The following is an 11636-nucleotide window of genomic DNA, read 5'->3' as shown; positions in this document are numbered from 1 at the left end:
ATAGTTAGGGAGATGAAGAAGATTATAAGATAATCATATTTTGAAGAGGAAATTGCTATTGATAATGACAATTGATAATTGTCAAAGACAGTTATCTACAGTGAAACAACAAATTGAAAGTAATGAGTAATTAATTTTTAATTGACCCTTCATTAATCGCGCAAGTGGTTTTCAGAATAATTATCTCTATTATATAGTCAATGGAGAGCTATGGTGTCCCCCTTTGAAAAAACTTTTTAATCCTTCATTCGATAAAAAAATACTTACCTATTAAGATTGTGAGATTTTCCACAACCATAGCCCTTCCTAATTTAAAATATGTATATCAAAAGAAACTCAAAGTAGCTAAAATAAACTTTCATGAAAATATGTACAGTGAAAGAAAAAGTTTATGTTTGTAGAACAAATTAACATAACTAAAGCATTTTCAATCAATTACAAAACCAAAGACATAAGGTTTTAATTTTACCTAAACTTTGAAATGCAATAACAATATCAACATCCATTAACAAGTAATAAAAATACCAAGAAAACAACTTCTTCATCAAGTAATTTTTATATTTTGTATTTACATCATATGATATTTAATTAGAACTAATGATGCTTGTAACTTACATTCTTCACAATTATATTTAGACGAAATTTAGTAATAATTGCCAAAATAATCCATGCACGCATTGCGTGCAAAGAAGGATAGTGGCATATATCAAATGCACCTTCATAGTATTCCCTCCAAAAACTTTATAAAGTAGTAAAGTGGACACATTATTTAATCTTTGCAAGTAGATCTGGCAATCGGACCAATTAGATTAGATTCGGACCAGACCAATTTAGATCGGACTGTTTTTGAATCAAGTTATATTTGGGTCGGGATCGGACAGAACTGGAACGTTTTGGATTCGTACATCGTTTGAACTATTGTATTTCAGATTGGAATTCGGATTATGGTTTCAGATTATCATCGGATTAGATTGGTAAGAAAGATTTTGAGCTTTTTTGGGTAGGGTTGTCCTATATAAATAAATTTTATTCTATGTGTAATTAATATACTAATATTTCAAAATATTAATTATTCTATTATTACCCCTTTTATTGGATATTAATGATTTAGTAGTTAGTACTCCCTACATTTTTAAAAATTATTCCATCTAACTATTTGAGTATTCGTTACATATACTTACATGAAATTCTTCTATAGTTTTGTTTATTTATTCTTAGAAACATTGTATATAAGTTATAAGATTTTGAAAATATGAAGGAAAAATAAAATTTCAAGCCAAGTCGAATTGTACATAAGATGCACCACACTTTGGCCGAGTCAATCGAAGCCAATAATTTTGGGATTGCTTTCCGATCGGGTTTCCTTCGGGTCAGATTGATTTCAGATCAGGCAAGATCATATCCGATCATTTGGATTTCAGATGACTTTTAGATCAAGATCATTTCGGACCGGACGTGATCGTTTTGTGTTCGGATCAAGTTTCGAACCCGGATTAGACCATGTATCGAATATTTCGGACATAATTTGCGGATCAGGACCAACTTTGCCAGGTCTATTTGCAAGTAGGGGGAATTGGGAATTCCTCCTTGCATGGGTGAGATTCGATCCCAAGATCTCTGAAATAGCATGTGAAACCAAGACCACTAGGCTATCACCTACTACTCATTTCATCTTCACTTATGTTTCACCAATTTAATACGATTCTTTTGTTTTGTGGCGTATTGAACACTTAACAAAACGCGTGAGCTTGGACGTGACTGGGAATGCATAAAATAATAGGGTTGAGCACAACCAAGTACCCGGTAGAATTTCATAGACCCGGACCTAGTGGGTAGTAATAATCTGAAATTGGAATTTGAATTGGTCAACCGGGTCCTAAATTTTTGGACACAAACCCGGACCCGGTGGGTACCAAGTCCAGAACTGGGTACCCAATTGTAAGTTTAACAACATACTAAGATGGGCTAATTGAGTTATAAAATTTTTAAAAAAAATTAAATGGGCCTAAAGGCTACTAGTACTAACTTTTTACTTAACAACTATTATCTATTACCAATTCTATATGAGTATATGAAAAAAACCAATTCTAAGTATCGGGTACCCGGACCTAGACCCGCTCCAACCGAGTACCCAGAGCTGGAACCGGTCAAACTGGGTACCCACCAGGTACCGGGTCCGACAAAATTCTACTCAGAATTGGAACCAGATGCAACTGGGTCCAATTTTTTGTACCTAGACCCGGACCCAGTTGGACCGGGACTGGGTCCAGACCCGGCAGGTCCATACCGGGTCCGGTTCTGGGTACCTGAAAATTCTGCTCATCCCTAGCAAGTAGTGGGAATATCAACACTACTTTGGGGGAAGACAAGGCTTTTGCGTTGCAGATGTGGATGTTACCACCTCAACTAATTAACAAAAGATTCAAATTGAACCCACAACATCAACCCCGTATGGCCTTTTCAATGCTCAAACTACTAATAGTGCCTCAAACGAATGCCTAATGACAAGCATCCCATATAATTACAGACTGTGCGATATCATTACCAGTCGCCAGATTATCAATTTTCAGTTATAAGTTTGTTAGTTTTAATGGCTTGCCTTCTATGATTATCCTTTGGTGAAATTCCCATAGAAAGAAAGCAAGAGATAGGTCATGGTTCTTGAAAAAAAAAAGAGATAAGTCATGGAGTATTCTATCTTTCTCGTGCCTTATTCATTTCTTGCTCTTCTCTCTCTTTTCTCCGAATCTTGGCTCTTTGGATGCTATATTTATTGGTTATGATCTCTTTTAAATATTATAACAACAATTGGATACTTTGTATCCAATGATTCTAGAGTTCATTTCCTTTTAGTATGGGGATTTCTCTAGTCATTGAGTTTCTATGAGGTTCATTCATTTTATTAATTGTAAGGATTATGTTGTTACATAAGATTAAGAGTATACTATTAATCAGATTTTGTGTCTTTGAGCAGAAGCTTGTTTGTCCCTAATCTTTCACCCACTAGTACGTGTGTGAGAGAGAGTTGTACTAACTTCAGATCACAACCCGACTATAACATTTATGTTGAGAAACAGTGAATTGGAAAATTTCACTGTTCAAGCATAGTGAATGTCATGCCATGCATTTACTGCATGTTAGGAAAGTTTTTCGTCCGCGCAGAAATCGTTGAAAATGTAATGTTAAAAACAGTATACTTTTGCCTATAAATACCGATGTAAGAAATCAGTTCTTCACATCAATGCAATACAATACTCTCTGATATATTTGCATAACTTCTCTCTCTATTTCTCACAACACGTTATCAGCACGAGTGTTCTACCGGAAATTTTTTTTAAGGTATCTTTAAAATTTTTACATCCATTTTGTTTTTAAGTTTAAATTTTTTTCTCCAAGCCCAACCCTTTTACTACCCGAACATGGACCAACAAAGTAACGGGATTAACATTGTTTTACACAATGTCTCTGTCTCGGGTATTTATTTTTGGATAGAGCGAAACAATGTGCCATTCACTACCAACCCAGCGAGGGGAACTGTAATACAGCCCCGACCCAGTAACCGTAACAACGGTACAAATACTCATACCAGAGAAAACCCACAAACCCCTGTTCCCAACACCAATAATAACCCTCCTATACAACCAGCTGAAAATCAACCTCCGCCCAGTAATAAAAGAGATAGAGATGAACAGGAAGAAACTAGTAGTAAACGTCACCATACTACTAACGCAGAAAACAAATAATTTTAACGCCACCTTCATGGAGGGCAAGGACATTTTATTTACGTTATTTTATTTTATCTGCTCTTAAACCGCCTATATGGACAGGTTAATTTTTTTTATTGCCACCTATATGGACGGCCTAGTGAATGATAGCATTATTATGTCTTATATGTGCAATAATGTCGTATGTATGCAGGGAACAAGCATTCAGAACTTATTATATATTATTGTCTCTAATCTTCTACTTTTTTTGCATTTATAGTTACATATATTATATTACCAATTTACTAGCATGCTCTAATATATATTTGTCAATATTAGAATTTTATTGCGTTGTATATTTTTTAACTGTATATGAACTGCACAGTTAGGGATAACCCTCTATAAAAGCGGATTACCATCCCCATTTTCACCACATATCCCTTATCTTCTTCCGATTTTTTTTCTCTAAACCCACAAATTTTTTTCCTTCTTCCTCAACCTTCCGGCCACCATGTTTAACGCCGACGACAACCGTCCTCCACCCTCATCTTCCTCTTTTGAAGAGGATTTTAGGAAAATAAAACTCTACTTATTTCTTATAGCCGGTTTCTTTTTCCTCCTCATGGCATTAATGATATATCTCCTAATACATAAATAGGAGACAAAAAAAAAAATTTCCCCCGGAAGAATGGCGAAAAATGCACATGAATATCAATTTTTTTTGTCTTTAAGTGCATTTTAGGAAGTTTTTTTTGTTTATTCACTTGTTGTATTTTGTTTCTATTTTTGGTATTTTCTTGTTTTTTTTGCTTAGCTTCATTATTGTTGTACGCTATTTTTAGTTTTTTTTGTTTGTATTATTTATCTATAATAATAATGATATAAATCAGGGGGAGATAATATATATATGTGATTTATCATCATTACTAATTTCAAATATTTACCTATTTGTAGTCAAAAGAATGGGAGATCTAGTGAAAAGACAATTTAACATACTAGATCTATCTGGGCAAAAGTTTTTAGAATGGACGGTGGACGCCCAAATGAATTTAAAGGCCCAAGGACTGGAACATACAATTAAAGATGTGACAACCCAACAAGGGGATGCAACTACAACAGCCGCATCAGTTAAAATTGCGACTGTACAAGAAAAGGCAAAAGCCTTAGTCCTCCTAAGACATCATTTACATGAAAGTTTAAAAAGTGAATATCTACTTGTGGATGATCCAAAAGAACTATGGGATAGCCTAAATGAAAGATATGGGCATCACAAAAATGTGCTTCTCCCAAAGGCACATTATGACTGGACCAATCTGAGGTTCCAGGATTTTAAAACGGTCAGTGATTACAATTCAACATTGTTTAGAATTGTATCATTGTTAAGATATTGTGATCATCCCATCACAGAAGAGCAAATGATAAACAAAACGCTCTCCACTTTCCACGCCTCTAATATCATATTGGCAGAACAATACAGGTTCAGAGCTTTCAAAAAGTACTCTGAGCTAATCTCAGTACTACTTGTGGCTGAACAAAATAATGATCTTTTGCTGAAAAATCATAATCTTAGACCTACGGGGTCTTCAGCCACTCATGAGATAAATGCAATAGAAAGCTCTAATCCACCAGAAGCAAATGCTATACATAGTGGTGGACGCGGTAATTACAACGGTCGTGGGAGAGGACGTGGTAATTACCGTGGCCGAGGGCGTGGACGTGGAAGAGGCCGATTTTCCCCAAGAAATAATAATTTTAAACATTCTGATAAAAATTGGGGACAATCATCTGGAAATCAAGGCAGACGTCCTATAAAGGAAATGATACTTGCCATAGATGTGGCATGACCGGGCACTGGGGCCGCACATGTCGTACTGCCAAACATTTGGTAGATCTATATCAAGCTTCAATAAAAAACAAAGGAAAAAATGCTGAAGCAAACTTTGTTAATGAAGCCACTACATCCATGCCCAGCCTTGATGTTTCAGATTTTTTTATGGATGATGCTGAAGTTGAAAATAAGTTTGTTTAGATCACAATCGATTAATGTGCTTAGTTTATTTCAACTGCTTCAATATCCACTTTCATGTATTTGTTCCTTTATTATTAATAAAAATACGTATTTTTCTTATACTAATCATCGTATTTATTATTTATGAAGATATGAATTCATCAGAAGTTGGAATTAAAGAACAATGTCTCCTGGACAGTGGGACAACACACACCATATTGAAAAATAAAGAGTATTTTTCAAAACTTACAATATTCCAAGCAAATGTTAGTACAATTTCTGGGACAGCCAAGCTAATTGAAGGCTCTGGAAAAGCTTGCATTATATTTCCAAATGGGACAAAATTGATAATTAATGACGCATTATATTCGAGTAAATCTCGAAGGAACCTCATAAGTTTCAAAGATGTACGTCAGAATGGTTACCATTTGGAAACAATGACGGTGAACAAAGAGGAATTCATATGCCTAACGGCAGAGAAAAACGGCAAGAAATACATCTATGAAAAATTGCCAGCAATTTCCTCGGGACTATATCGCATAGATATACGTCCGATTGAAATTAATATGATATCTAACCAGAAGTTAGATAATGAAAATCATTTACTCTATGGCATGACCGATTAGGCCATCCTGGCACAGGAATGATGCATAGAATCATTGAAAACTCAAATGGACACTCTATAAAGAATGTCAAAATTCCTCGGTCAAATGAATTAACATGCTCTGCATGCTCACTTGGCAAATTGATAATCAGCCATCTATAAATAAGATTGCCACTGAATCTCCAATGTTTTTAGAAAGAATTCAAGGAGATATTTGTGGGCCTATTCATCCTGCATGTGGACCATTTCGTTATTTCATGGTATTAATTGATGCCTCTACTCGATGGTCACATGTGAGCCTTCTGTCAAGCAGAAATGTTGCATTTGCAAAACTTTTGGCTCAAATAATTCGATTAAGAACTCAATTCCCAGATCATACAATAAAGAAAATAAGATTAGACAATGCTGGGGAATTTACATCCCAAACATTTAATGACTATTGCATGTCTATTGGGATTATTGTTGAGCACCCTGTACCTCATGTACATACACAAAATGGTCTTGCTGAATCATTAATCAAAAGACTACAATTAATTGCAAGACCATTAATAATGAGGTCAAAATTGCCATCTACTACTTGGGGTCATGCTATATTACATGCGGCAACATTGATAAGATTAAGGCCGACAGCCTATCACAAATTCTCACCATTACAATTAGTATCTGGTCGAGAACCGAATATCTCACATTTGAGAATTTTTGGGTGCGCTGTACATGTACCTATTGCTCCGCCCCAACGTACTAAAATGGGTCCACAAAGAAGGATGGGAATATATGTTGGATTTGAATCTCCATCAATTATCAAATATTTAGAGCCAACAACTGGTGATCTATTTACGGCTCGATTTGCCGACTGTCATTTTAATGAGTCGGTATTCCCATCCTTAGGGGGAGAGAAAGTGGACCCACAAAATATAAAATCGGAAATTACATGGAACGCATCGCAAATGTCGTTTCTGGACCCGAGAACAAATTCATGTGAACAAGAAGTCAAGAAAATTGTTCATCTGCAAAGTATTGCAAACCAATTGCCAGATGCATTCACAGATTCTAAGAAAGTGACAAAGTCACATGTACCTGCTGCGAATGCTCCGGAACGGATTGAAATTCCTAATGACAATAAGGCAATTGAAAATGAGTCAATAGCACGTCGAAAACGTGGCAGACCACCCGGTTCTAAAGATTTAAAACCGAGAAAAATGAAAAGGCAAGGGGAGACAACGAACGAAATTAATATAAATCTCCCAACAGAGCATGATGAAAACAAAAATGAAGAGAAACGTGTTCCAGAAGAAAAGGAACATGAAAGCGTAGACAACAATGAAACTTCAATTAATTATGTTTCTACAAAGAGACAATGGAATCGAAAAGATGTTGTCTTGAATGAAATTTTTGCTTACTCGATAGCGGTTGAAATGACATACGATGAAAATGATGTAGAGCCAAATACAGTTGATGAATGTCGCCGTAGAAAAGATTGGCCAAAATGGAAAGAGGCAATTCAAGCAGAATTGAGATCACTTGAAAAACGTGAAGTATTCGGTCAAATAACCCAAATACCAAAAGGTGTAAAACCAGTTGGGTACAAATGGGTATTCGTGAGAAAACGAAATGAGAAAAATGAGGTTACTAGATATAAGGCAAGATTAGTAGCCCAAGGCTTTCGCAAATGCCAGGGATTGATTATGATGAGACATATTCTCCAGTAGTCGATGCAACTACACTAAGATTTCTGGTAAGTTTATCAGTTTCGAAAGGATTGCAAATGAGATTGATGGATGTAGTGACCGCATATTTGTATGGCTCACTTGACACAGATATTTATATGAAAGTTCCTGAAGGACTAAAACTACCAGAAAATTGCATGCCCAAAGAGATGTTCTCAATAAAATTGAGAAAATCACTCTATGGGTTAAAACAATCTGGAAGAATGTGGTATAATCGTCTTAGTGAATACCTATTGAAAGAAGGATTCAAAAATAATCAAATCAGTCCCTGTGTTTTCATTAAGCGATCTAAATCAGGATTCGCGATCATTGCTGTATATGTCGATGATTTGAACATTATCGGAACTCCTAGAGAACTTGAAGCGACTGCAAAATACTTGATGAAAGAATTTGAGATGAAAGATCTCGGGAAGACAAAATTTTGCCTTGGCCTGCAAATGGAACATCTAAGAAATGGGATTTTTGTCCATCAATCAAACTATACAGAAAAAATCCTGAAACGTTTTTTCATGGACAAAGCCCACCCAATAAGTTCTCCAATGGTAGTGCGTTCCCTGAATGAGAAAGATGATCCATTCAGACCACGAGAAGAAAACGAGGAGATTCTTGGTCCTGAAGTACCATATCTAAGTGCAATTGGTGCTTTAATGTACTTGGCTAACAATACTCGACCTGACATAGCTTTTTCAGTAAACTTGTTAGCTAGATACAGCAATGCACCAACCAAGAGACATTGGAATGGAGTCAGACACTTATTACGTTATCTTCGAGGAACACAAGATCTCGGATTATTCTATCAGTCAAGACCAAATGCGTCACTCATTGGATATGCAGATGCTGGCTACCTCTCAGACCCACAAAAGGCTAAGTCTCAATCCGGATATGTATTCACTTATGGAGGTACTGCAATATCTTGGAAATCTACAAAGCAGACTTTGACGGCCACATCATCAAATCATGCGAATTAATTGCTCTTTATGAAGCTGGAAGGGAATGTGTATGGCTAAGGTCAATGATCAAGAATATCCAAGAAGAATGCGGGATGGAAACAATAACAACAAATCCAACTATCATCTACGAAGACAATACTGCATGCATCACCCAAGTAAGCGAAGGGTACATCAAAGGAGACAGAACTAAACATTTATCACCAAAGCTCTTCTTCACTCATGACCTCCAAAAGGAAGGGACGATCAACATTCGACAAATCCAATCATGTGAGAATCTTGCAGATTTATTCACCAAATCCCTTCCGGCGAAGAAATTTGAAGAATTAGTCCAAAAATTGGAATGCGTCATCTTCATGATATATGCTAATTCAGGGGGAGTATTATATGCGCTGCACTCTTTTTCCCTTCGATCAGGTTTTTATCCCACGGGTTTTTCCTGACAAGGTTTTTAATGAGGCAGTTGATTTTAAGCATATAAAGATACATAATAGTTATACTCTTTCCCTAGTTAGGATTATTCCCACAGGATTTTTCCTAACAAAGATTCTTAATAAGATAACGTCTATTATGAATTATAAATGGACATTCAAGGGGGAGTGTTGAGAAACAGTGAATTGGAAAATTTCACTGTTCAAGCATAGTGAATGTCATGCCATGCATTTACTGCATGTTAGGAAAGTTTTCGTCCGCGCAGAAATCGTTGAAAATGTAATGTTAAAAACAGTATACTTTTGCCTATAAATACCGATGTAAGAAATCAGTTCTTCACATCAATGCAATACAATACTCTCTGATATATTTGCATAACTTCTCTCTCTATTTCTCACAACAATTTAATCATTTATTAGTACCTAGCATGTATCCAATCTCATTTTCAAAGTTGTAAATATATCCATGAAAGATGGCACAACATATCCACATTTTTCCATTTGAATTTTTCACGAAGTAAGAAGTACGATTTTTTCACCAAATACCCCCGAATTTTCGGTTTATAGACAAGATGATCTCGCATTTTTGAAAATACACAGGGTACCCCTCAGTTTCACAATAATACAACCAAATGCCCTTAATAACTATCGACGGTTAAAGACGTTAGTCTTAAGTCTTAACCCTAACTAAACCCTAATTAGTCCTAATTAACCTAACTAAAACCTACCTTCTAATCCTAACTTATAACCTTAAACCCTAACCCTTAACCCTCCCCCACTCTCCTCCCACCTTCCCACCACCCTTGCCCCCACCCTCCCACCCCAGCCTCCCTTCCCCACCACCCACTCCCACACCCTCCCACCACCGTTGCCCCCTCCCCCACCCCGCAACCCCCCTCCCCACCACCCCAACAACGCCCCCTCCCAACAACCATGCAGAGCCCCCCGGTCAATTTCCACAGCGCCCCCCTCGATTTCGACATCTCTCACACCAATAACCACCAGTCGCAGCCCAGATTCGACCTCTCTCTCTCCCAGATTCGACCACTCTCTTGCCTAGATTCGACCTCTCTCACCCAGATACAACTCTCTTTTTCGCCATTGAAGCTAAAACAAGCTCTCTTTCTCTCTCCTCAAAAAGGTGCTTTTAGGATTGCTGTAGAGAAACGACTTTATCCTTCACCATATTAAAGCTAAAGCCAGTCGTGAGCCCAGAAATCGAGGGGGGTGGGGGGGAGGGTTGCAGAATTCAACGGGGGTAGGGGAAGGGTGCGAAAATCGACAGGGTGAGGGGGTAGGGTTGCGAAAATCAAGTTTGGGGGCTGCGGGAGGTGAGGGAGGGGGGAGCTGCTAGGATGGGGAATGGGGCATGGGTGGTGGCTGCTGGGGTGGGGGAGGGGGCAGGGGTGGTAGGAAGGTGTGGGAGGGGGTGGTAGGAGGATAGGGGGAGGGTTAGGGATTATGGTTAGAAGTTAGGGTTTAGTTAGGTTAATTAGGATTTAAAACAAAAGATTAGGGTTAATGATTAACGGCAGTTAATGTCGTTAGTCATTAATGGCACTTGGGTGTATTATAGTGAAACTGAGGGGTACCCCGTGTATATCCAAAAGTGCGAGGGTACCTTGTGAATAAACCGAAAACTTGAAGGTATTTTGTGAAAAAATCGTAAGAAGTACTATATGATATATAGGTTGTACAATGACTTTAACGAGATACATTAACCTTACATACACCCAAGAATCAAGATCCTAGACTTATTTGATCTTTTCAACTATCATTCAGAACCTCAATGATGATCCTTTGTCTAAAATCATACATCAAGCTAGTATACAGTACCCGTAACCATATAGTAGTATTGTTCTGCTTACATAGGAACACACATAATTCTCTCATTCTCTGCAACCTTAACCTTGCGATTAGAGGAGATACGACTTCTTTCTCTGATCACAACTATTCAAATTTCGTATCTTAACTGAAATGAGCAGGCTAGAATCCACAATATTCGATGAGATTAGATAGTATGATAGAAAGATTTATATACTATACAAACATTTCCTCCATGATACATAATTATATCTTCCGCATTTGATTCAATCCATGTATTACAAAACCAAATTTTCTCCCCAAGATTGTCACTTTTCTTCAAAATCAATGTACAAACACACAAAGCAAAACATACTTCATCATGCTCACATAAAAAGCAACTATCAATCCA

This window comes from Beta vulgaris, chromosome 4 (genome assembly GCF_026745355.1).
Source record: "Beta vulgaris subsp. vulgaris cultivar EL10 chromosome 4, EL10.2, whole genome shotgun sequence".
In the NCBI taxonomy this organism is placed as follows: Eukaryota; Viridiplantae; Streptophyta; class Magnoliopsida; order Caryophyllales; family Amaranthaceae; genus Beta; species Beta vulgaris.
This window is presented reverse-complemented; position numbering follows the sequence as displayed.